The sequence below is a fragment of the Musca domestica genome, unplaced genomic scaffold, assembly GCF_030504385.1.
Source record: "Musca domestica strain aabys unplaced genomic scaffold, Musca_domestica.polishedcontigs.V.1.1 20, whole genome shotgun sequence".
Taxonomy (NCBI): domain Eukaryota; kingdom Metazoa; phylum Arthropoda; class Insecta; order Diptera; family Muscidae; genus Musca; species Musca domestica.
In genome coordinates, this window is record NW_026712250.1 from 9,043,887 (window position 1) to 9,070,810 (window position 26,924).

The 26,924-nt window shown below is 33.1% G+C and overlaps 1 protein-coding gene across 10 annotated transcripts in view; it reads left to right on the forward strand.

Moving 5' to 3' along the window:
• Nucleotides 1–26,924, forward strand: part of LOC131800388 (myotubularin-related protein 4-like) — a 62,570-nt gene that overhangs the window by 13,625 nt on the left and 22,021 nt on the right. Inside the window, exon 1 of one of the 10 annotated variants that reach the window (XM_059122389.1) lies at nucleotides 9,042–9,195. The exons of the other annotated variants lie outside the window; for them this stretch is intronic. The gene's annotated coding sequence lies outside the window, so the exon portion shown is untranslated. Of the gene's footprint in view, nucleotides 1–9,041; nucleotides 9,196–26,924 lie in introns of those variants that run through there. 10 annotated transcript variants of the gene reach the window in all.

The window sequence follows — 26,924 nt, forward strand, 5'->3', positions numbered from 1 at the left end:
GGATGTTAATTTCCCCTTTTTAGAATCTTCATGGGTATTCATAATTTTGACCCTTTGTGGGAGAGGTACCAGAAAGATTGGACCGATGTATTTCATCTTCGCAGCAGATATTGTATTATAAGAAATAATGAGATTTGTAAAATATGAAGAGAAATGGATGCTTATTTCGGGTTTTATAATCGTTTTGGTTATTCAAAACTTTGACCCTTTGTGGGGGAGATACCGGAAGAAATGGTCCGATCTTTACCATCTTTGTAAAAGATTTTGCGTTTATAGAAATATTGAGATGTGCAAAGTCTGAATGTAATCGGATGTTAATTTCGCGTTTTATGAGGTTAATGGTTATTCACAATTTTGACCCTTGTGGGGGAGGTACCAGCAGGTTTGGACATATATATCCCATCTTCACACCAGACCTTAGGTAAGTAAAAATATTGTTATGTGTGTAATTTGAAGAGAACCAAATGCTTTTTTCGGATTTTATAATCGTTTTGGTTATTCAAAACTTTGACCCTTTGTGGGGGAGGTACCAAAATGAATGGTCCGATCTCTACCATCTTTGTAACATATGTTGTGCTGATAGAAATATTCAGATGTGCCAAGTCTAAATGGAATCGGATGTTAAATTCGTGTTTTATGAGCTTCGTGAATATTCAACATTTTGACCCTTTGTGGGAGAGGTACCAGAAGGTGTGGACCGATATATTTCATCTTCACACCAGACCTTCGGCTAATAAAAATATTGTGATGTGTGTAATTTGAAGAGAACCAGATGCTTATTTTGGTTTTTATGACCGTTTTAATTATTCGAAACATCGACCCTTTGTGGGGGAGGTACCAGAAGAAATGGTCCGATCTCTACCATCTTTATAACAGATCTTGCGCCGATAGAAGTATTAAGATGTGCCATGTCTGAATGGAATCAGATGTTAATTTTGGGTTTTAGGAGCGTCATGAATGTTCAAAATGTTGACCCTTTGTGGGGGTGGTACCAGAAGGTGTGGACCGATATATTCCATCTTCCCAGCAGAGATTGGATTATAAGAAATAATGGGATGTGTGAAATGTGATGATAACTGGATGCTTATTTCGGATTTTATGTCCGTGTTGGTTATTAAAAATTTGGATCATTTGTGGGTAAGGCACCAGAAGGTATGGTCCGATCTCTACCACCTTTTTAATAGATTTTGTGCTGATGAAAATATTGAGATGTGTCAAGTCTGAATGGAATCGAATGTTAATTTCGTGTTTTTTGAGCTTCATGGATATTCAAAATTTTGACCCTTTGTAGGGGAGGTACCAGCAGGGGTGGAGCGTTATATCTCATCTTCACACCAGACCTTGAGTTAATAAAAATATTGTGATGTGTGTAATTTGAAGACCATCGGCCACTTATATCTGATTTTATAAGAGTTATAATAATTCAAAATGATGACCCTTTTGTGGGGGAGGTACTTGATGGGGTGAACCGATATTGTCCATTTTCGCACCTGACCTAGCACTGAGGCAAATATTAGGATTCGCAAAGTTGGAGTTAAATTGGATTATCCTTTCTCTTTCTGTGCAGCAAATTATTTTCTTTGAAAATATCGACTTTTTGTGTGGGAGCTACCAGAAGGAGTGGACCGATATATCTCATCTTCACAGCAGATCTTGGGTTATTAAAAATATTGGGATGTGTGAAATTCGAAGACAGTCGGATTCTTACATCACATTTTAAAAGAGTTATAATAATTCAAAATTTTGACCCTTTGTGGGGAAGGTACTTGATGGAGTGGACCGATATTGTACATTTTTGGACCTGACCTAATACTGATGCAAATATTAGGATTTGCAAAGTTAGAGCAGAATCGGATTATCCTTTCTCTTTCTGTGCAGCTAATTATTTTCTTTGAAAATATCGACATTTTGTGTGGTAGGTACCAGAAGCAGTGGACCGATTTCACCTATCTCTGAACTCGATTTAAGATTGACAATAATATTACAATGTACCAAGTTTGAATCGAATCGAATACTCCCTTTATGAGTTATAGTGCGCACCAGCCAACCAGACACATGGACGGGCGGACGGACGCACGATAACTCTCGAAGGGAGTATCTAATTTGGTCCAAACTTGGTACATCGTAATATTTTTGTCAAACTTAGATCGAGTTCGGAGATGGACAATATCGGTCCACTGCTTCTGGTACCTCCCCCACAAAAGTTCGAAATTTTCAAAAAAAAAAATATTTTTTTTTGCACAGAAAGAGAAAGAATAATCCGATTATGCTCCAACTTTGCAAATCCTAATATTTGCGTCAGTGTGAGGTCGGGTGTGAAAATGGAAAATATCGGCCCACTCTATCAAGTACCTCCCCCACAAATGGTAAAAATTTTGAATAATTACAACTCTCATAAAATGTGATGTAAGTGTCCGATTGTCTTAAAATTTTACACATCCCAATATTTATATTAACCCAAGGTCTGGTGTTAAGATGGAATATATCGGTCCACTCCTTCTGGTACCTCCCCCACAAAAGGTCGAAATTTTCAAAAAAAAATATTTTTTTTGCACAGAAAGAGAAAGAATAATCCGATTATGCTCCAACTTTGCAAATCCTAATATTTGCATCATTGCTAGGTCTGGTGCGAAAATGGAGATTATCGGTCCACTCCTTCTGGTACCTCCCCCAAAAAGAGTCAAAACTTTAAATAATCACAACTCTCATAAAATGTGATGTAAGAGTCTGATTGTCTTGAAATTTCAAACATCCCAATATTTATATTAACCCAAGATCTGATGTTAAGATGGAATATATCGGTCCACTCCTTCTAGTACCTCCCCCACAAAAGGTCGAAATTTGCAAAAATATATTTTTTGCACAAAAAGAGAAAGGATAATCCGAATTTTGCTCTCACTTGCAAATCCTAATGTTTGCATCAGTTCTACGTTAGGTGTAAAAATGGACAATATCGGTTCACTCCTTCAAGTACCACCCCCACAAATTTTGAATAATTACAACTCTCATAAAATGTGATGTATGAGTCCGATTGTCTTCGAATGGCGCACATCCCAATATTTATATTAACCCAACCTCTGGTGTTAAGATGAAGTATATCGGTCCACATCTTATGGTACCTCCCCCACAAATGGTCGAAATTTTGAGATATATATTTTCTGCACAGAAAGGAAGCAATAATCTAATTTTGAAAAACATTACGCTCAAAGAAATCGAAATAATAATATTTATATATATAATAATATTTATATCATATGTATGTAGGTCCGATACGAAATTGACATTATTGACCCATTCTTTAAAAACCCACTCCATAGAGGGTGAAGAGGGCTGAGGGTATACATCTGTCGGCAAAGCCGACCGATACTTTTTTACTTGTTTTCTGACCTTCTTCGAAAGTTCAAAAAGTGAATAACTGTTCATATTGGTTTCTCAAGGCAACCTACAACGAATTCCATTGACATGATTGCCCAATAGGTGGGCAGAAGGACATCAGATTGTTCGTATGGGCCATGGCAATTATCATCACAGTTAGTTTGACGTCTTCTTAATTGTACTTTTTACTGGCCTGGCGACAAACATTCCAATGGATGCGCTGTATTGCATCTCAACAGCTACAATTGCTGCCGAGTGGTCGGCGAAATTTGGGTCAAACATATTATCAAAAAAAAACCAGATCGCTTATTGTCATCAGTAATAATAATAATGGCATTAAGTGAAATAATAGTGGAAATCTTAGAAAATCAATTTCCAACATACTGTTGTTGTTTTTCCTTTGCTGTATTCTCACATTCAGTTTTACCGCAAAATCGAAGAAGCGTCCGATACGTTATGATTTTATGGCTTTCCTTGCCATATGTTTGTGTGTGAATGTGAGTAAGTGGGGAAAAGCCATTGTGATTACATCTTCTCCTTCAAAACCTCCACACATACACACACAGCCGCACAAAGACGATGTCTAGACGTATTGTAAAATGTTTGGATTTGCGGTGGTAACCTAAATTTTCAAAACACATTAACATAGTTTCGATGCGCATCAAAGTGCCAAAGGACGGGGGAGGAGGATTCTGGGGGATTTAAGTTTAAAGATTTTCCTAAAAAAAAGCTTGAATTACAAAAAAGGAAAAAATATATATCCGTGTTTTTTTGAATAACTTGAAAATGTTAGCCTTGGCGCCCAATCTGGTGATATTTTTGGTTGAGTCGCATTACGTTCTCACCAATTTCCTTTTTGAATTATCTAACGATGCCAGGGATGTTGAATATTGAATTTTATGTAGATTTAGAACCAGAATGTTATTATTATTTTTAAAATGGCGCCCAACGTGGTTCCCATGCCACATGGTATTTGAGATGCAAATACTTTGTATATATAATTTTTCAATTTTCGTATTCGATTTAAAAAGAGAACTAAAAGTTGATGATTTCTGCAATGAGGATCTTTTGTGGCGCCCAATGTGGGGCCTTTTGTCTGTAAAATAATAGTCGTGAATCTATATTTTTTTTAATGGCGCCCAACGTGGTTCTTTGCCACATGGTATTTAAGAAGCAAATACTTTGCATGTATAACCTTTCATTTTTCTTATTTGCTTTAAAAATTGAACTAAGAAGCTCCAAAATGATATTTGCTATGGAGAACTTTTGTGTCGCCCAATGTGGGGCCTTTTGTCTGAAAAAAATTTCCCACTCGTGCATCTATATTTTTTTTATCAATGTGTGTCAATTTTTTTTAGTAATTTGAATTATTCTCCACCCAATTTTATTTATTATTATCTTATCGCTACCAAACTACTTTCAATGTGGGCAAAGTTGGCGCCCGATTTTTTTTTTTTTGATACTTGATTCCTTGATTCCACAGGTTTGAGTAATTTAAACTTCCTACAGATCAAGAAGGACAAAAACTTTTTTATTGAAATTATTTTCAAAATTGCGCTCAATGTGGAGAACAGGTTACATACAGGTGTCTTGAGATAAGGAATTTAGTGTTGTTTTCTTAAAATATTTATTATTTTCTATTTCAGTTTCTTTCGTGATTATCTGGCTCGAAACAATGGCGCCCAATGTGGGGTTTTGCTTCTCAAAATTCGTTTTTTTTCTTGCCATTGTCGTTTTAAATTTCACAGATGTACCGTAGACAGGAAATACTAACTTCTTGCAACATCAGAATGAATGGCGCCCAACGTGGGGAACTCTCTAGTTTTCTAAAAATCTTGAAATGAACTGAACATTTATTTAATTTCCTTTTTATTTTTTTCTCCTGGACTTATCTTGCTTGACAATTACTTTCCATTACCGGAATAATAACAGTGGCGCCCAACGTGAGTTTTCAATTGCAAAATTTGCATTAATTTGTCCTTATTTTTCGCTACAAATTGCCTTGACGCTCAAGTGGCCGGAAATTTCTATAAAACAGAGCTGGGCAAATTATTTATTTAAATTATTTTCAAAATGGCGCCCAACGTGAGAACTTCTACCGCTTCCAGTTTTCTTCAGATTACAAAGGCCAAAGGATTACAAAGGACCGTAAAATTTTCGTTTTTTTATTGTAATCTCTGAATACTTTAGCCCCTGGAAGAGTATTGTCTATATAGATCCACGATATCGTATATTCCTCTTATAATGGTACCTCCCTATATTCGGTATTTTGATGATTTTACCGACATTATTCACCGGAGTTGTTTCAAATTTCGTATTTGGAGTTCGTAATAGGAACTACAGTCTATGACAGAAAATTGTCTATGCAGGTTCAGGTCTTCGTATAGGCCCCATATATCAGTAGCTCCCTTTTTTGGTCTTTTGGCGATTTTAGGTACAATATTCACCGAGGTTGTTAGAAACTTCCTATTTTTAAGTTCTTAACAGGTACTACAACCTGTGGCAGAAAATTGTCTACGCAGCTCCAGGTCTTCGTATAGGTCCCACATATCAGTAGCTCCCTATATTCGGTCTTTTGACGATTTTAGGTACAATATTCACCGAAATTGTTTGAAATTTCTTATTGGAAGTTCTTAATAGGTACTACAGCCTGTGACAGAAAATTATCTATGCAGGTCCGGGACTTCATATAGCCCAGATATAACAATATCTCCTAATATTCGGTGGCTACATTATTCACCGAGTTTTTTAAGTTTCGTATTTTAATATTGTAATGGCTTATGACAAAAGTTACCTATGCAGGTCCACGTCCTCGTATAGAGCCCAATATAACGGCTATATTCGGTATTTTTAATATTTTAACAGAATTTTTAACGGATTTTACTTTTTTTTGGAATATTCCAAATTTATTCCAAATGGTGGAGGGTATTCAATGTTCGGTCCGGCCGAACTTACTGCTTTTTTACTTGTTCGAAACTGATAAAAAGATAAAAATCCTAGGATTTGGTTAAGAAAAAAGTCCTAAATTATTTGCAGTACAAGGACATTAAATTATAGTTTTTGTCAAAGTGGCGCCCAACGTGGGTTGTTAGCCTAGATTTCATGAAATCAGAAATGCCTTGAGGTTTTCTTGAAATGTTTTATTTGTCATACCCAAAAGATACTTCCCATCGACGTCATAATAAAATGGCGGCCAACGTGGGATTTTGCAGTATTACTCATCTATTTACTTTCTTAATGTTATCTGAAGAGTTTCGATGGAGGTCTTTTATTTAAAGATAACCATTTTTCTCTCTCATTCTCTTTCAACAGATATGCCAAAATAACAGTGGTTTTCAATTTTTGAAAATTTTCGTTTAATTTAAAGATTGCTTTTGAGGCGCCCACCATAGGGTTTTGCTGGTTTTATTCCTTTTCGAAACTTTTTTGTAGAGATTTTGGAAGAAGGTCTTATATATATAAAAAATTATAAATTTTTGGCGGTACAAGGACAGTAAATTAGATTTTTTAAAAATTGGAGCCCAACGTGGTTTATTAGCCTAGATTTCATGATTTCATGAAATCAGAAATTCCTTGAGGTTTTCTCGAAGTTTTTTATTTGTCATGCTCAAGAGATACTTTCCATCGACGTCATAATAAAATGGCGCCTAACGCGGGGTTTTGCAATATTACTTTTTTATTTTCTTAATTATTTCTGTAGGTTTTGCAAGGAGGTATTTTATGTAAAGATGACAATTTCTCTCTCTCTCTCTCTCTCTCTCTCTCGACAGATACGCCATAATCACAGCGGCGCCCAACGTGGTTTATAATTTTTGAAAAATTTTCTTTTTTATTTCTGGAGGGTTTGGAAGGAGATATTTTATGTAAAGATGACAATTTCTCTCTCTCTCGTTCTTTATCGACATGTATGCCATAATCAAAGTGGTGCCCAACGTGGTTTTTAATTTTTGAAAAATTATCTTTTATTTTTAATTTTGTTTTAGAGAATTTGGGTATTTAGAGGATCCCCAGGAGACTCAGGAAGGTCTTCTATGTGAGGAAGATCTCTAGGAGTTCTTTGGTGTAAAAAAGAACTCCAAGGAGAGCAATTTAATACCAAGAAGACCTTTAGAAAGAACTCAGAGAGCACTGGATTGTCTACTTTCTTCAATGGATAACCTAAACACCCTATCTAGCCGTGATGCCTAGATTTGGAATCACTTATTTCTAGATTTTTTGATATTTCTTTCAAAAAGAATTTGGGTGTTTAATCCCAGGAGATTCTGGAAGGTCTTCTATGTGAGGGAGATCTCTAGGAGTCCTTCGGTGTAAAGAAGAACTCCAAGGAGAGCAATTAAATGCAAACAAGAGCTTTAGAAAAAACTCAGAGAGCACTGGAATATCTACTTTCTTCAATGGATAACCTAAACACCCTATCTAGCCGCAAAGCCTAGATTTGGCATCAGTCATTTCTAGATTTTTTGACATTTCTTTCCGTTATTTGTTCCCTGTTTTCTTCTCTCCACACCTCTCAAATGGTCGTGAGTCTTGATTTCTTTTTTGTGAAATGGCCAGATTCTTGATATTGTTTTTGTGAAATGCCCAGATTCTTGATTTCGTTTTTGTGAAATGCTTTTCTGAATCGAATTTAGTTATTTATTTATTCTGTAATAACAAAAAACATGTTTCGGCATTTGGGCGTATTTACACAAAACAATCTAACTTTCGCTCTCTCTCTCTCTCTCTCTCTCATTTCGTTGTCTCTCATTACTCTTTATGGTTAGATTCATTAGTTTGTTTTTATTTTTTACTTCAAATCAGCTGTTCCTCGGTAAATTTGGTGTGTGTGTGTGTGTCTAGAGAGACAACTAGTCGGCCCGGTGTTCGTATCTGTATCCATATAAACCAGACTCTAGGCCGACTGCCCCCACAGCATGTTTGGTTGGCTGCTAGTCGGGAACGAATAACAACAACAACAACGGCAAGGAGAAATGACGACTTGTAGTTGACTGAATGACAAAATAAATACTCCTCTGTCGTAGTAGAATCATTCAACAAAACGATGTGTGAACATTGGTGGGCTGGCTGGCTGGCTGGATGTCGACCTGTCTGTCTGTCTGTCCATCCACCAGCAACAAACAAATAGTAAGTGGCAGCCGCAAGGGGCAGGCAAAACAAACAATAGAGAGATATTGGTGGCTGCTGCTGCTGCGGCTGCCACATTTTAGTCACCTAGTCGTTGCTTTGCCTCGCCGTTTTTATGTTAGTCAGTGTCATTCGGTCCACATAATTAAACGGTTTCGGTCGTCAGCAGTGTGTCTCTGGGCCCGGTTGTAGCATTTGATAATAATTTTTTTTTTTTAGTCGGTCGCATTTTTAGCTAGTCACCGGAAGATGGGGTTTCTTCAACGAGAAAAAAAAAATGAAATAAAACCAAAAATCCCATGCGGCTTTCGTGCGTAATCAAATGGCCGGCCAGTCAGCCAGCCAGCCAATCAGCCAAATACGTTTTCAAACAGTCGTAGTTTTTATTATATTTATTCGACAATTAAATAATATTTACCTCAAAACAATAGTGAACCATTAAACCATAATTTTGTTGTTGTTGTTTTGAGATCAATATCCTTGTGTTAGGGTAGAAGAGCCCACAACACCGCTATTTGTTTAATAAATGAGAGTGTTTTTTCACTACCTTGAGCTTAAAATATAAAAAAAGACGAAGACTAAGACCCTAAAACTAAATAAACAGAATTTTATTTCAAAGTGTGTACACATAAAACAACAGAGTCAAAGAAAATGTCGATTTGCCGCCGCCATAATCAGCAAACACTTCATGTTGCGGTAGGTCTCTATGTCAAACACTATATTTTTAAAATTGTTTTCAAGTAGTTCTTATAGTTATGGGACTTATAGTTATGGTGCCGCTCATCGAAGAAAAATAAAATGGGTAAATTGAAAAAATGGCGTCAAACGTGGGTCATCTTGTTTTATGATTTTATTGCGTCTCATAGTTATGGTGACAATTTTCGAAGATGGAAAAATAAAATCTATGAATACAAAAAATAATAATTTGGCGCCCAACGTGATTTACCTATTTTTATGAAATTTATTACAACTCATTTTTATGGTGAAAAAATTAAAAAAAAATCTTAAATTAAAAAAAACAGTAAAGAAAGTCTTAAAGTCGGGCGAAGCCGACTTTATGATACCCTACACCACTTTGCTAATTAAGTAGAGCTCCGCATAACAATTAAAAGTTTTTATGGAAGAATTCAATCATACACGCTATGATTATAATTATAATTTTTAGTTCAAAGGACTAAATAAGCCGAATCATTTGTATCTTCGGAGTTGTATTGCCCATTTTGTGCACAATTAATTTGAAATCGGATAAAGATATATATGGGAGCTATATCCAAATCGAAATCGATCTCCGTAAAATTTAGCAAAGATATTTCTGAGCTGTATATGATATGTATATGATATATTTCCCTGGATATCGTTGTTACGGAGTGCATATTACGGCTGTGGGTAACAAATCGGATGAACAGTATATATGGGAGCTATAGCTATATCTGAACCGATCTTCACCAAATTTGACAGACTAGCTTCTAGTCTTAATTCGGTCCTAAGTGCCAAATTCCATCCCATTTAATCAAATATTAGACGTTTGGTGCACAATATAAGGTAAATCGGACGAAGTTATATATGGAAGCTATATCCAAATCTGAACCGATCTCGATAAAATTTGGCAAATGTATTTCCTGGATGTATTTGATATATTTCCCCAAATATTGTTATTACACGGTGCATATTACGGCTGCGGAGGACAAAAATAACAAATCGCATGAACAATATATATGGGAGCTATAGCTATATCTGAACCGATTTCCATCAAATTTGGCATACTTATTTTCAGGCCTAATTTGGTTGTATGTGCAAAATTTCATACTATTCGGGCTGATATTACACGTTTGGTGTACAATAAAAGGCAAATCGGACGAAGATATATATGGGAGCTATATCTAAATTTTGACCGATTATCTCCAATTTCAATAGGGTTCGTCCTTGGGCTAAACAAATGATTTGTGCAAAATTTCATCTAGATAGGGCAATAATTGCGAACTGTGCTTTGTTTACAAAAATGCATGGACAGACGGACCACCTTGTGGTGTAAGGTATAAAAACACGCTGGCGCCCAATGTGGGTCACATTATTTCATGCAAACTCGTAAGCAAATCCCAAATGATATTCCACCTTTAAACATTTTTCTTTATTTTGCAGCAATTATTTCATTGTTTTTAATATGGAAATGAGAAAACATAATATTTGCATGGCGCCCAACGTGGGGACCTTTATAATTTTTTTTGTTTTGTGCATTTTTTTGGAATTCCAATATGGTGTCCTCTTTTTGAATCAATGCGGAATAAGATTTATGTTTAATTCCGTTTGTAACTCCTCGAAATATTCATGATAGACCCTAACACAGTATATATATTCTGAACCAGCGTAAAATTCTAAGACGATTAAGCGAAGTCCTTCTGTCTGTGTGTCGGTCTGTCTGTAGTAATCATGCTATCTTTCGAAGGAATTGAGATAGAATGTTAAAATTTTGCCCATATGTCTATTTTGCCTGTAGGCAGGCTATGTTTGTAAATGGGATATATCGGTCCATGTTTTCGTATATCCCCCATATATCGGCGTACCTCCCGATATTTGGTATTTTGATGATTGCAGCCAATTTTTTCAATGAAATTGTCTGAAATTATACACAAAAGAAGTTCTTTCTGAGTATTTTACCCCCTGGAAAAGTATTGTCTTTATAAGTCTACAATATCATGTATCCTCCATATAACGGTACCTCCTGATATTCTGTATTTTGATGATTGTAGCGACATCATTTACTCGAATTGTTTCAAATTTCGTATAGAGAATTCGAAATGGGTACTACAGTCTATAACAAAATTTTCGTATGAGGTTCCACGTCTTCGAATAGGCTCCATACAACGGCATCTCCCGATATTAGGTATTTTGATGATTTTAGCGACATTATTCCCCTGAATTGTTTCAAATTTCGTATAGAGAACTCGAAATGGGTACTACAGCCTATGACAAAAATTTTCGTACGCAGGTCCACGTTTTGGTATAGCCCTCATATAACGCCACTTCCCTATTGGGTATTTTGATGATTTTAGCGATATTATTCACCAGAGTTGTTTCAAATTTCGTATAGATAATTCGAAATGGGTACTATAGCCTATGACAAAAGTTTTCGTATGGATTTCCACGTCTTCGTATAGCCCCCATATAACGGTACCTCCCAATATTCGGTATTTTGATTTCGTATTTGAAGATCGTTATGGATACTACAGTCTAAGACAGAAAATTGTCTATGCAGGTCCACGTCTTTGTATAGCCTCCATATAACGATACCTCCGATATTCGGTATTTTAATGATATTAGTAACATTATTCACCGGAATTGTTTCAAATTTGATAATATGGCGACATTATTCAACGAAATTGTTTCAAATTTCTTATTTTAAAGTTCGGAATCGGTACTACAGCCTATAACAAAAAAATACTTATGCAGGGCCACGTCTTCGTTTAGCCCCATTTAACGGTTTTCATTTAAGTGGTATTTTTCGACGGATTTTTTTGAAATTTTTCAACATCCTCCAAAATGGTGGAGGGTATTAAAAGTTCGACCTGGTTGCTCTTTCACTTGTTTTTTTGTTTGAAATTAGAATATCGCTCCATTTGACTGCAGTTTCGTTATTTTCTTCTACATTACCTCATCTCATACCTTTTGAATTTACCGTTGTCCGATGGTTATGTCCTGTCTGTGGTTCCGATATTGATGGCATCCAATGCAGATTAAAAAAAATATTTAAATTTTGAAAAATGTATCTTAGTTTTTTTTTTTTTTTTTAATTTTTAGCATGTTTCCTACTTTTTTTACTCGTCTATGTTGATTTTCTTGCCACGTAGATTTGGCGCCCAACGTGGAGATGTTGCAACATTTTTTCTTCATTTTTTTTTTAAATTAAAAATTGGCGTTATTCTTTATTGGATAATGAAAGAATGTCGTTAAGTTTACTGGAACAAATAGAAGAATTTGTTATTTTCCAAATGGCGCCCAATGTGGGGATCTTCGACTAGTTTCCTTGAGATTAATGTAAAAAACAGTAAACTTTTAAAAAGTGTTTCTTAGTTTTTTTTTTAACATTTTTGGTATGTTTCTTACTTTTTTTACTTGCCTAGTCGAAATCCAAAATATATGTTCTGGCGCCCAACGTGGAGATTTTGTAAAAATTGTTTTTCTTCATTTTTTTTAAATTATGAATACTTTTCTTTGAAATTATTCTTGATTAGACTAGGAAAGAATGTCATTAATTTTGGTGCAACATATAGGAGAAATTTTTCTTTTCTAAATGGCGCCCAACGTGGGGATCTTCGACTAGTTTCCTTGAGATTTATGTAAAAAACAGTAAACTTTTAAAAAGTGTATGTTTTGTGTTTTTTAACCATTTTTAGTATTTTTCCTACTTTTTTTACTTGCCTAGCAGTCGAAATCCAAAATATATTATTTGCGGCGCCCAACGTGGAGATTTTGCAACAATTTTTTTCTTTATTTTTTTTAAATTGTAAATATTTATATTTGGAATTATTTTTGATTAGACAAGGAAATAATGTCGTTAGGTTTGCTGCAACAAATAAAAGAAATGGTTATTTTCCAAATGGCGCCCAACGTGGGGATCTTCGACTAGTTTCCTTGAGATCAGTGATACTACGTTTTTGTTTGCGAATTTCTGTGAATATGGGACTTTGATGAAAATTCAATTCGTTGGCCCTGACACGTTGGTAGGGGATTTTACTTAAGCTCTAAAAGGTCTTCTCCCTAGAACGCTCCTCTACAGGATCTTCTATTACAGGAAGACCTTCAAAGGTTTAATTATTTCCATCTCTGCTGAACTCAATGGAAATTCGACACATCTCCATTCCTCAATAATTCTTTGCCATGCCAGTCCATTCATAATCGACACTCAAGCTATTGACTACCACTTGTCGCCCTCCCCCGCTTTCGACTAATTCAGAGGATTTCCCTTTCGTTTGATATAATTCACAAAACCCACCTAATTCTGGCAGACGACATGAGTAGCGTATTTGCCTATTTTTTCTTTGTGTCGTCGTCGTCGCCGAAGTCGTCTGTTGATTAGTGATTTTGTTTGTTCGGCTTTTTTGTAATTGTTTTTTTTTTTTTTTTGTGCAATAAAACCTACGATTTTTGCAATGTCTATGGGATGCACAGTGTTGCGAATCAGGATATTTATTTTTAAAAATATTTTTTTTGCAGAAAAATAATATTTTATTTTATTGTTGTTATTTTTTGGCCAATGATTATTTCTATGGTTTGTGTGTTTTAGCTTCTTGACCTTAGGTTTTATATACAAATTAAAACAAAAGCAAATTAAAACAAAATAATATTTTATATTGGATCGGAATTTTTTCGGCCTTGGATTTTTTTTATTAATTTATTTTTTTTTTGGCAAAAAATTTTTTTTTTCATAAAAATAATGATCTTTAAAAAATTAAAATCCAAAAAATTCCCCCAAAAAATATTTTTCCAAACACTATGCCATTTTCATCGTCACCCTCGTCTCGTGTATTAAATAATGCATAAAAATAATTTTTTTTTTTTAATTTTTTTTTAGCAAAAAACAATAAATCACCGAAAACGTAATGAAAAAAAAAATATTTTTTTAAAAAAAATTAAAACCTAAAAAAAAAAAAAAATCCTAAAAAATCGGGTATTAAATAATGCATAAAAATAAAATAAAAAAAATATTTTTTTTTAATTTTTTTATTGTTTTTTTTTATATTTTTAGCAAAAAACAATATTTCATAAAAAACAAAATCTAATTAAAAAAAAATATTTTTTTGGAAAAAATTAAAACCCAAAAAAAAAAAAATCCTAAAAAAATATTTTCCCAAACACTGTGCCATTTTCATCGTCACACTATTATCGGGTATTAAATAATGCATAAAAATAAAATAAAAAAAATATATTTTTTTTTTAAATTTAAAATTATTTTTTTACTTTTTTTAGCAAAAAACAATATTTCATAAAAAACAAAATAAAATTAAAAAAAAATATTTTTTTTTAAATTAAAATTGAAAAAATCCCGTAAAAACATTTTTTCCAAACACTGTGCCATAATCATCGACGCCCTCGTCTCGTGTATTAAATAATGCAAAAAAACGGCGACACTGTCCGTCTGACAGACTCGTTCGCTCTCGTTGTTGTGTACGATAAATATTTGTTGTAGGTTCACATAAAAATTGAAAATGAAAGTGTGTATTTTTTTCTTCTTCTTCTTCATAATTTTATCGCTTAATATAAAAATGTGTACAACAACAAAAACAACACACCCAACATACATACACACATACATACATGCAATAATGCATTTATGAATGCCAAAACAAAAAATGGTTTTCTGTTGTTGGTATGCCATTAATATACTGCACGCAATTTGCATAGGTTAGGAGTTGGAGGGATGGATGGTTGAATAGAAGTGGGAGTATGTCTTATCCATGTTATCCAGAAGAAAAAAAATATCCATTATCTGTGTTATACAAATGATGCAAGACATTATCCTTTTTATTTAAATCTCGAAAAGCCATTATCCATGTCAGTTAAAACCTTTTACCCGCTTTAGAAAATAGAAAACACATCTTAAACATGTTATCCAAATGAATCTGAGGCAATCCATCCCTATTTTTAAAATACCCTAAATCATTATTCGCTTTATCCCAAAGAAAAAATATAATTATCCGCTTTATCAAAATGAATTGAAGTCATTATCCGCATTATCCCAAAAAGAAATATCATTATCCGCTTTATCCAAATAATTGGAGGCCCTTATTCACATTATCCAAATGGATAAAAGTCATTATCCGCATTATCCAAATGCGGTAAAATCATTATCCGCTTTATCCCAAAGAAGAAATATCGTTATCCACATTATCCAAATAGATAAGAGTCATTATCCGCATTATCCAAATGTGGTAAAATCACTATCCTTTTGATGTCAAAGAAGAAATTGCATTATTCGTGTTATCCAAATGAATATAAGCCGTTATCCACATTATCCAAATGCCGTAAAATCATTATCCGCACTATGCAAATGCCTTAAAATCATTATACGCATTATCCAAATGCGGAGAAATCATTATTCGCTTTATCCCAAAGAAGAAATATCATTATCCGTGTTATCCAAATGGATAAAGGTCTTTATCCGCATTATCCAAATGCGGTAAAATCATTATCCGCTTTATCCCAAAGAAGAAATGTCGTTATCGGCATTATCCAAATGAATGGGAGCCGTTAACCGCATTATCCAAATGCGGTAAAATTATTACCCGCTTTATCCCAAAGAAGAAATGTCGTTATCCACATTATCCAAATGGATAAAAGTAATTATCCGCATTATCCCAATGCCGTAAAATCGTTATTCTTTTTATGCCAAAGAAGAAATTACGTTATCCGCGTTATCCAAATGAATATAAGCCGTTATCCACGTTGTTTAAAAGGATAAAAGTCATTATCCGCATTATCCATATGCGCTAAAGTCATTATCCGATTTATCCTAAACAAGAAATATCAATATTCGCGTTATCCAAACGATTGGAAGCCTTTATCCACATTATCCAAATGATACAAATCATTATCCAGACGATGGTAATCTATTATCCACGTTACCCAAACGATGTAAATCAATTATCCACCTTATCCAAATGCTACAAATCAATTATCCACACTATCCAAATGCTACAAATCATTATCCAAACGATGGAAATCAATTATCCACTTTATCCAAATGCTTCATATCAATTATCCACATTATCCAAATGATGGAAATAAATTATCCACCTTATCCAAAGGATGAAAATCAATTATCCAGGTTATCCAAATGATGTAAATCAATTATCCGCATTATCTAAATATTAGAAATCAATTATTCACGTTATCCAAATGATGTAAATCAATTATCCAAATGATGTAAATCAATTATCCATGTTATCCAAATGTTGGAAACCAATTATCCACCTTATCCAAATGCTACAAATCAATTATACACATTATCCAAATGATGGAAATCAGTTATCCTCGTTATCCAGGTAATGGAAATCAATTATCCACCTTATCCAAATCATGGAAATCAATTATCCGCGTTATCCAAATGATGTAAATCAATTATCCACTTTATCCAAAAGATGGAAATCATTTATCCAGGTTATTCAAATGATGTAAATCAATTATCCACGTTATCCAAATAATGGAAATCAATTATCCACCTTATCCAAATGATAGAAATCTATTATCCATGTTATCCAAATGATGGAAAACAATAATCCACTTTATCCAAATGATTGAAATCAATTATCCACGTTATCCAAATGCTACGAATCAATTATCCACATTATCTAAATGATGGAAATCCATTGTCCACATTATCTAAATGATGGAAATCAATTACCCACTTTATCCAAATGATGGAAATCAATTATCCATATTATCCAAAGGCTGTAAATCAATTATCCAACTTATCCAAAGGTTGGAAATCAATTATCCACGTTATCCAAATGCTACAAATCAATTATCCACGTTATCCGAATGATGTAAATTAATTATTCACCTTATCCAAAATTAGAAGAATTGTTATCCGCTTTATATAAATATATCAACACAATGGAAATTCTCTACTCTTTGATGAACATTTACTACCCACGTTTGTGTTTAAAATAAAAATCTATGTCCCCATTCATATTATCCCCAGTATAGGTCATGCGAACATATTTTATAATTTTTTTTTTTTTGGTAGACGCAGACCAATAATATTTTTTTGCATTCTGTTTTTTTTCTGCAATATTTGGTTTTATTATTTTTGTTTTCGATTTTTGTTCTTTTGCTATAAAAATACATTAAAAACAAAAGCATTAAAAATAAACAAGAATTTTCAAGGTTAGATAAATTAAGCAGCAGCAGCAGCCAACAAAAAGAAAACAAGAGTAGCGATATCAACGCACGCTCTAGACGGAATGTGTACGCACACATACACACACCCATACATACGTAAGACTCTAGACTAATTTTTTGATAACTGCAGTTAATATTTAACAGAAAACGTCCACAAAAAAAAAACAAATTAATAAAAAAAGTAATTTTGATAGGGGTGCTAAACAAATAAACTTCAAAAGTTCAAAAAAGTAGGCAATAAATAATTTTTCGACAAGCGTACGCAGGAGGTATGATAAGAAAAAAATTAGGTCTATATACATAATGAAGGGCTTATTTTGAATATAAACCTAATTTTTTGTCATATCTCTTGGAGTTTGATGGCATATTTGTATTGAAAAGTTCACTGAGACGTTCTGCTCCATTTGAAAGTGTCCCAATACCATACCCCATGGAATTCTCCACTATCAATAATTCATCGAAAACTGTTGTCATATTCCCGTTAAAATAGTCATTGTAAAATAATTAACATTCAATTACAAATATTGATTTCCGTTTCCGTCGACCTGCCGATATGGCAGTCCATAGTAAAAGAAAAATATTTATTTTTCGGAATTTATTACACGCAACAACAACATAAAATGTGCTGCTGCTGCTGGAATTCATCCCCCTGCCGAAATGGCTTGTTGGTTTTATTGTTGTTTAATTATTTGTTGTTGTCCAGGTCGTCGTCGTAGTCGTCATTATTGCCATTAACATCATCATCATCATCGTTGTCGGCATCATAGTCACCAGTCATTTAATTTTTATGTCATTTCGTTTTTACGATTACCAAATGGCAACGGCAATTTCGGGTGGGTCAGGTTATGTGAAAGGGTGTTGTCCGGGGGAAATACAAAATTTCGAATTTTTTTCTGACAAAAACATGTTCTTTTTGGAAAATAAAATTATCCACCTTATTCGAGCATCAACGAGGCCTCATCCACGTTATTCGAGTATCAAAAACGCTTGAATGATGGAAATCAATTATCCGCATTATCCAAATGTTGTAAATCAATTATCCACCTTATCCAAAGCATTGAAATCAATTATCCACGTTACCAAATGATGGAAATCAATTATCCACGTAATCCATATGCTACAAATCAATTATCCACCTTATCCAAATGATGGAAATCAATTATCCACGTTATCCAAAGGATGGAAATCAATTATCCTCGTTATCCAAATGATGTAAATCAATTATCCACGTTATTCAAATAATGGAAATCCATTATCCACATTATCCAAATGATGTAAATCAATTATCCACGTTATCCAAATGATGGAACTCAATTATCCGCGTTATCCAAATGATGGAAATCAATTATCCACGTTATCCAAATGATGGAAATCAATTATCCACGTTATCCAAATGCTACAAATCAATTATCCACCTTATCCAAATGATGGAAATCAATTATCCACGTTATCCAAATGATGGAAATCAATTATCCACATTATCCAAATGATGTAAATCAATTATCCACGTTATCCAAATGGTGGAAATAAATTATCCGCCTTATCCAAATTATGTGAATCAATTATCCATGTTATCCAAATTATGTAAGTCAATTATCCACGTTATCCAAATGATGGAAATCAATTATCCACGTTATCCAAATGATGGAAATCAATTATCCACATTATCCAAATTATGTAAGTCAATTATCCACGTTATCCAAATGATGGAAATCAATTATCCACGTTATCCAAATGATGCAAATCAATTGTCCACTTTATCCAAATGATGTAAATCAATTATCCATGTTATCCAAATAATGGAAATCCATTATCCACGTTATCCAAATGATGGAAATCAATTATCCATGTTATCCAAATGATGGAAACCAATTATCCACGTTATCCAAATGATGGAGATCAATTATCCACTTTATCTAAATGATGGAAATCAATTATCCACGTTATCCAAATGATGTAAATCAATTATCCACCTTATCCAAATGATGTAAATCAATTATCCACGTTATCCAAATGGTGGAAATCAATTATCCACCTTATCCAAATGATACAAATTAATTATACAAATTATAAAAATCAATTATCCACATTATCCAAATGATATAAATCAATTATCCATGTTAACCAAATGATGGAAATCAATTATCCACGTTATCCAAATAATGGAAATCAATTATCCACCTTATCCAAATGCTACAAATCAATTATCCACTTTATACAAAGTATGGAAATCAATTATCCACATTATCCAAAGGATGAAAATCAATTATCCATATTATCCAAATGTTGGAAATCAATTATCCACGTTATCCAAATAGTGGAAATGAATTATCCACGTTATCCAAATGATGGAAATGAATTATCCACGTTATCCAAATGATGTAAATCAATTATGCACGTTATCCAAATGATGGAAATCAATTATCCACATTATCCAAAGGGTGGAAATCAATTATCCACGTTATCCAAATGATGGAAATCAATTATCCACGTTATCCAAATGATGGAAATCAATTATCCACATTATCCAAATGATGAAAATCGATTATCCACGTTATCCAGATGATGTACATCAATTATCCACGTTATCAAAATTATGTATATTAATTATCCTCGTTATCCAAATGGTGGTAATCAATTATCCACCTTATCCACATGATGGAAATCGATTATCCACATTATCCAAATGATGGAAATCAATTATCCGCGTTATCCAAATGATGGAAATCAATTATCCACGTTATCCAAATGATGGAAACCAATTATCCACTTTATCCAAATGATGGAAATGAATTATCCGCGTTATCCAAAATATGGAAATCAATTATCCACTTTATTCAAATAATGGAAACCAATTATCCACGTTATCCAAATGATGGAGATCAATTATCCACATTTTCCAAATGATGGAAATTAATTATCCACTTTATCCAAATGATGGAAATCAACTATCCACTTTATCCAAATACTACAAATCAATTATCCACGTTATCCAAATGATGTAAATCAATTGTCCACGTTATCCAAATGACGTAAATCAATTATCCGAATGATGTACATCAATTATCCACGTTATCCAAAGGATGGAAATAAATTATCCACGTTCTCCAAATTATGGAAATCAATTATCCGCATTATCCAAAGGATGGGAATCAATTATCCGCGTTATCCAAATGATGTAAATCAATTATCCACGTTATCCAAATGATGTAAGTCATTATCCGCGTTATCCAAATGATGTAAATCAATTATCCACGTTATCCAAATGGTGGAAATCAATTATCCGCGTTATCCAAATGAGATAAAGTTGTTATCCACGTTATCCAAACGTGACAGTTTCATTATCCGCGTTATCCAAATGAGATAAATTCGTTATCCAGGTTATCCAAATATGACAAATTTATTATCGTTATCCAAATGTGAGAAAATCATTATCCACGTTATCCAAATATGATAAATTCTTTATCCGCGTTATCCAAATGTGACAAAACCATTATCCGCGTTATCTAAAACTGACAAATGTATTATCCACGTTATCCAAATTGGATAAATTAATTATCCGCGTTATTCAATTGTGAAAAATTCATTATCCACGTTATCTAAATGTGCCAAAGTCATTATCCAAATGATATAAATTCATTATCCGCATTATCCAAATGTGTTAAAATCATTATCCACGTTATTCAAATGTGTCAAAAGCATTATCCACGTTATCCAAACGAGAAAAGTCTTTATCCGCGGTATCCAAATGTGCCAAAGTCATTATCCGCGCTATCCAAATGTAAAAAATTCATTATCCGCCTTATCCAAATGAGATAAATCCGTTATACGGTTTATTCAAATGAGAAAAATTCGTTATCGGTTATGTGCCGAATTTATTTATTCGCATTATTCAAATGCAATGTGAATGACAAAACTTTATTATTCGTATTGTATTCACGTTATCCATATCGAGTAAATTCAATATCCAAGTTATCCAACTGATGAAAATGTATTATCCGCTATCCAAACGAGGTACATGGCTTATCCGCTTCATCTGAGTTATTTGTTTTTCCAATTCTCATCACTCTTGTAATATCCTCCTTATTCCTATTTTTTGTCTATCCCCAAAAAACATCTGATCGTTTATCGTTTGCCGGCATTCGTTCATTACCACCCCCTTCCCCCTCCACAATTCAGGTGTACTTACGATTGGAGTTTGTGCGCCTGTCTGTATGCCATAAAAACCATAATTTGTTACAAATTTCAGTTAATTTTTTTTTTTTGGTTAAAGTCAATAAATTTTTGTTGTTGTCTGTTGTTATCCTTTATTCGTTTATTAAACTACTCATCATCGACGTCGTTACGCCTATAAAACGGTTGGCCTGTATTGCCATGTGCCGCAGCCGAGACGAGAGCCTGACTTGAATTCGTTTTCGGAACGAAATTTTACTACTAGTCAAAGTTTACGTTACGCGACAAGTGACCGACCGACCGACCGCCCGACCGACCGAGTGTTGTTGTGTATTGCGCAGTATACGAAAAATTCCCATCCTTAATATTTTTTTGTTTGGTTTGCTTTCTTCATCCTTCATATCCTTTTGCCTCAAATAGATTCTCGAGTCAAATTGAAAAGCACATGGTTTTCACATTTGCTGGCGTTGGGAAAGGATATTCTATTTGAAAGGACATTGGAGTTTTCGAGAGGCAAGGCAAGACAATAGTGTTTGGTAATTCCGAAAAAAAAGATTAAACAAAATAAGTGATTACAAAGAAAAAAGTGTGGAAAATTTTTAAAACTCCCATGGAAAATTCCTGCTATCCTTTTCCGGTTCGAAACCCCGTTTTTCCTTGAAATGAAAAAAAATGAACAACATGTGTTGGAATTGGGTTTAACATTCTTCACCCCACTCCCTAAAAAAATAATATAATTAGAAAAGGACATGTGTATGGATTCCTTTAGACAAGACACTCTCCAGGATACCACTCACACACTATTATCGTCCTTTGACGCATTAACCTCAATAAAAGACAACTAATTTCTGTGCTGTCATTCGTGATGGGCCCTTTAATGGCCACTTTCAAGATGCTGATGAAATTGATTTTGAATGACTGATTGATTGATGGCACTCCACGAAGTGGTGGGAGGTTGTGGTGGTTCATCACATTTGCCTCATGTTAATTAAATAAAATCATGGAGGACCGAACCTTCATGCTGCATGCCACGCTGTTTTCAATATGTCATGACCTGGAACAAATAGCAAATACACTTATCTAATTATTATGAGAGCTGTATTGCAACTTTATTATACACTCAAAGAAAAATGTTCGAAGAATACATGTAAAGGATGTGAAAACTATTTATTGTGATATCCAAGTTCTTTAAATTGATTAAGAAGTTTTGAAATTGACTTGAAATTTTCTTGGGAATATAAAAACTAAAAGTGGAGACTTTTTTTGGATTGAGAAAAAAATTTTTTTCGGCAGCATTTGGCATCGTTAAAATTCACTGAGATATATTCCAGACATTATAAATAAGAATTGGAAAATTTTTTACCTTATAAAAATTTTGGAGACTTTTGCACACTACAAAATGAAAGTGGAGACCTTCGAAAATTGGTAAAAGGTATATTAAAAATCCTCCTAAATCATTGAAACAATAAAAATAATTCCGATGTTATAAAAAAATTAAGTGGAGAGTTCATAAAATTCATAAGAATAGAGTGGAGACTTTTTGTAATGCTCTAAATATATATAGACTAAAGAGGACAATTTTTTATATAAAATAATAAATATAAATTTTTTAAAATGGTGTGTGGGCCTTTCTTTTTTATACACAAATAAAGTGGAGACTTTTTCATATAACGTGGAGACCTTTTTTGTCGGTTATAAAATTAAGGAGAAGAGAGCATATCATTCAATAAAAAAACATTAAGCAGAGGTTTTTTTTATTGTACACCAAAAAAAATGTGGAGACTTTTAAAGAATAATGAAGTGGAGAGTTTTAATAATTTAAAAAAAAATCAGCTGGAGACTTTTTTTAGGATGTTGAAATTGTGTGGCGAATTTATATAATGTATAAAACTAGCTTGGTTATCATTTTTTGCTGCACAATTAAAGTGGAGACTTTTCATATATCACGGAGAACATTGGGTATATTATAAAATTAAAGTACAAATACAAAAAAAAAATAAGTGGAGGTTTCATAAGGTGCACCAAATTAATGTGGAGACTTTTTGTATGCTATAACAAATAAGTGGAGAGTTTATGTAATTACAGAAAATCATATGTAGACTTTTTTAGGCTCTTAAAATGGTGTGGAGAATTAATATTATGTATTAAAAGAATAAGTGGACCTTTCTTTGTATCACAGATAAAGTGTAGACTTTTTGTACGCTATAATAATAAAGTGGAGACTTTGTGTAATTAAAGGAAATCATCTGTAGACTTTTTGAAGGCTGTTAAAATTGTGTGGAGAATTAATATGACGTATTAAATACCACGTTTTTGATATACAAATAAAGTGGAGACTTTTCTTAGGTCATGCAAATAAAGTTTAAACCCATTGAAATAACTTAGAGACACATCTTGTATTATAAAATAACTATTAATGAGCTTTTTCCTCCCTAAAATCGAAGTGGAGACTTTTTCTAAAGCATTTAAATTAAGGGAGACTATTTAAAAATAGTGTGGAGACTTTTCTGTTTATCATCTTGGAGACTCATCTTGCATTATGAAATAACTATTAATAAGCTTCCTCCTCCCTAAAATCGAGGTAAAGACTTTTTCTAAAGCAGTAAAATGAAGGGAGACTATTTAAAAAATAATGTGGTAATTTTTCTGTTTATCATTTCTAAGATTAAAATAGTTTGGCTACCATTTTTGTGAGACAAATAAAGTGGAGACTTTTTTTTAGGTCATACAAATAGAATAAAATCTCATTAAAATCACATGGAGACTTTTCTGGAACCAAAATAACTATTTATGAGTTTCCTACTCCCTACAATTAGAGTGGAGACTTTTTCCAAATCATTAAAATGTACGGAATCCATTTAAAAAATAGTGTGGAGACTTTTTAGGTTATTATTGTAAGATTAAAATAGCTTGACTATCATTTTTTGCCACACAAAAAAAGTGGAGACTTTTCATACGTCATACAAATATAGTGAAAACTCATTAAAATAACGTGGATGTATGTGTTATGTCATAGAACTGCTCTTAATGACCTTTCTAACCCCCCAAAAATGTAGTGGAGACTTTTCCCAAATCATTAATAATTAAGGGAATTTATTTGAAAAAATAGTGTGGAGACTTTTCGGCTTATTATTGTAAGATTAAAATAGCTTGGCTACTATTTTTTGCTACACAAATAAAGTGGAGACTTTTCATAGGCCATTGAAATAAAGTTGAAACTCATTAAACTAACGTGGAGGCATCTCTTATGTAATTAAATTACTATTAATGATCTTTATACTCCCCAAAATTCGAGTGGAGACTTTTCCCAAATCATTAAAATGAATAAAAGCCATTTAAAAAATAGTCTGGAGACTTTTCAGTATGCTATTACAAGATTGGCTAATATTTTTTGCTACCCAAAAAAGTGGAGACTTTTTTTTAGGTCATGCAAATAAAGTTGAAAGGCATTTAACTAACGTGGAGACTCATCTTGTATTATAAAATAACGATTAATGAGCTCCCCACTCCTTAAAATCGAAGTGGAGACTTTTTCTAAAGCATTAATATAGGGAAGCAATTAAAAAAATATTGTGGAGACTTCTCATACTGACGTGGAGACTAGTCTTATATCACAAAATTACTATTAATGACCTTCCTACTCTCAAAAATTGGAGTGGAGACTTTTTCTAAGACATTGAAATTAAGGAAACGTATTAAAAAATATAGTGTGGAGACTTTGTAGGTCATGCAAATAAAGCTGAAACTAATTAAACTTACATGGAGGTGTTTGTTATGTCATAAAATTACTATTAATGACCTTTCTACTCCGTAAAATTGAAGTGGAGACTTTTCCCAAATCATTAAAGAAGACTATAACCTATTGAAAAATAGTGTGGAGACTTTTCAGTTTATTATTATGAGATTAAAATAGGTTGGCTATCATTTTTTGCAAGACAAAGAAAGTGGAGACTTCTTTAGGTCTTACAAATAAAGTAAAAACTCATTTAATTAATGTGTAAACTCATTTTGTATTATAAAATAACAATTAATGAGCTTCCTACTCCCTAAAATCGAAATGGAGACTTTTTCTAAAGCACTAAAATAGGAAACCTTTTAAAAAAATTGTATAAAGACTTTTCATACTAACGTGGAGACTTTTCTTATATCATAAAATAACTATTTATGAGCTTCCTACTCCCGAAAATTGGAGTGGAGACTTTTTCTACGGCATTGAAATGAAGGAAACCTATTGAAAAATATATTGTGGAGACTTTGTAGGTCATGCAAATAAAGCTGAAACTAATTTAAAAAAACGTTTAAACTTTTTTGGAACAATAAAATAACAATTAATGACATTTGTACTACCTAAAATTGGATTGGAGACTTTCCTTATTGATTTGGGAAAAGTCTCCAATCCAATTTTAGTAAGATTACCTATTTAAAAAATAGTCTGGAGACTCTTTAATTTCTTATTATAAGATTAAAATACCATTTTTTGAACACAAATAAAGTGGAGACTTTTTTTAGTTCATAAAAAAGGTCGAGACTCATTGAGTGGAGACTTTTTTTAAACCAGTAAAAAATAAGGGAACATATTAAAAAATAGTATTTAAAGATTTTAAGTAGAAATCCTTTTTAAAAAAAAGAATGTGGAGACTTTTATCACAGTTCATAAATTTATCAACAAAATCAAGTGGTCATTTTGGAGACTTTGTATTCTTATTCATTTTTGAACATGTAGATCTCATAGATTTAAAATCACAGGTTAGGACATTTTTCAAGCCCCACTAAAAATATGGTGGAGACTTTTTACTGCGCTCTTATCTTTTCCCTCCTTCCTTTCGAACCCTAGATTTAAAGTTCATGGTTGGATTTAGCTCCAACATTGTTCGAAACCTTATAAAGAAAGAGTCTTTCTTTCAAAGAAGATCTCTGAATTGTCTCCGCATTTTCCCCTCCCCCCTCCTCAACTCAAACAAAGAACTTAAATAAAATCCAAAAATGAAAAAATATATCCAGCTTTCCAATGTTAAGTGGAGACAAAGCCGTGTTCACAAAAGGCTTGCATGTTTTATTTTAAAAAATTTTTTTAAACTGGATTCGTTGTTGTTCCTCTGTTTCGATTTAGTTTGTTTATTGATGTTGATGTTGTTGTTGTTTTATATTACTTAATAAAACGTTTCAAGAACAGCAACAAACTTCGATGAACACTTTTGTGTTAAGTTGTTTATTTTGTTTAAATTCCTGTTGTTGTTTAATTGTTTTTTTTTCGCAACAGCAACAACAACAAAGAACCAGAAAAATATGTTCAACACAAAATCCATTTAAATTCAGCTGATGATGATGACACGCCGAAGAGGTTAATCACAATT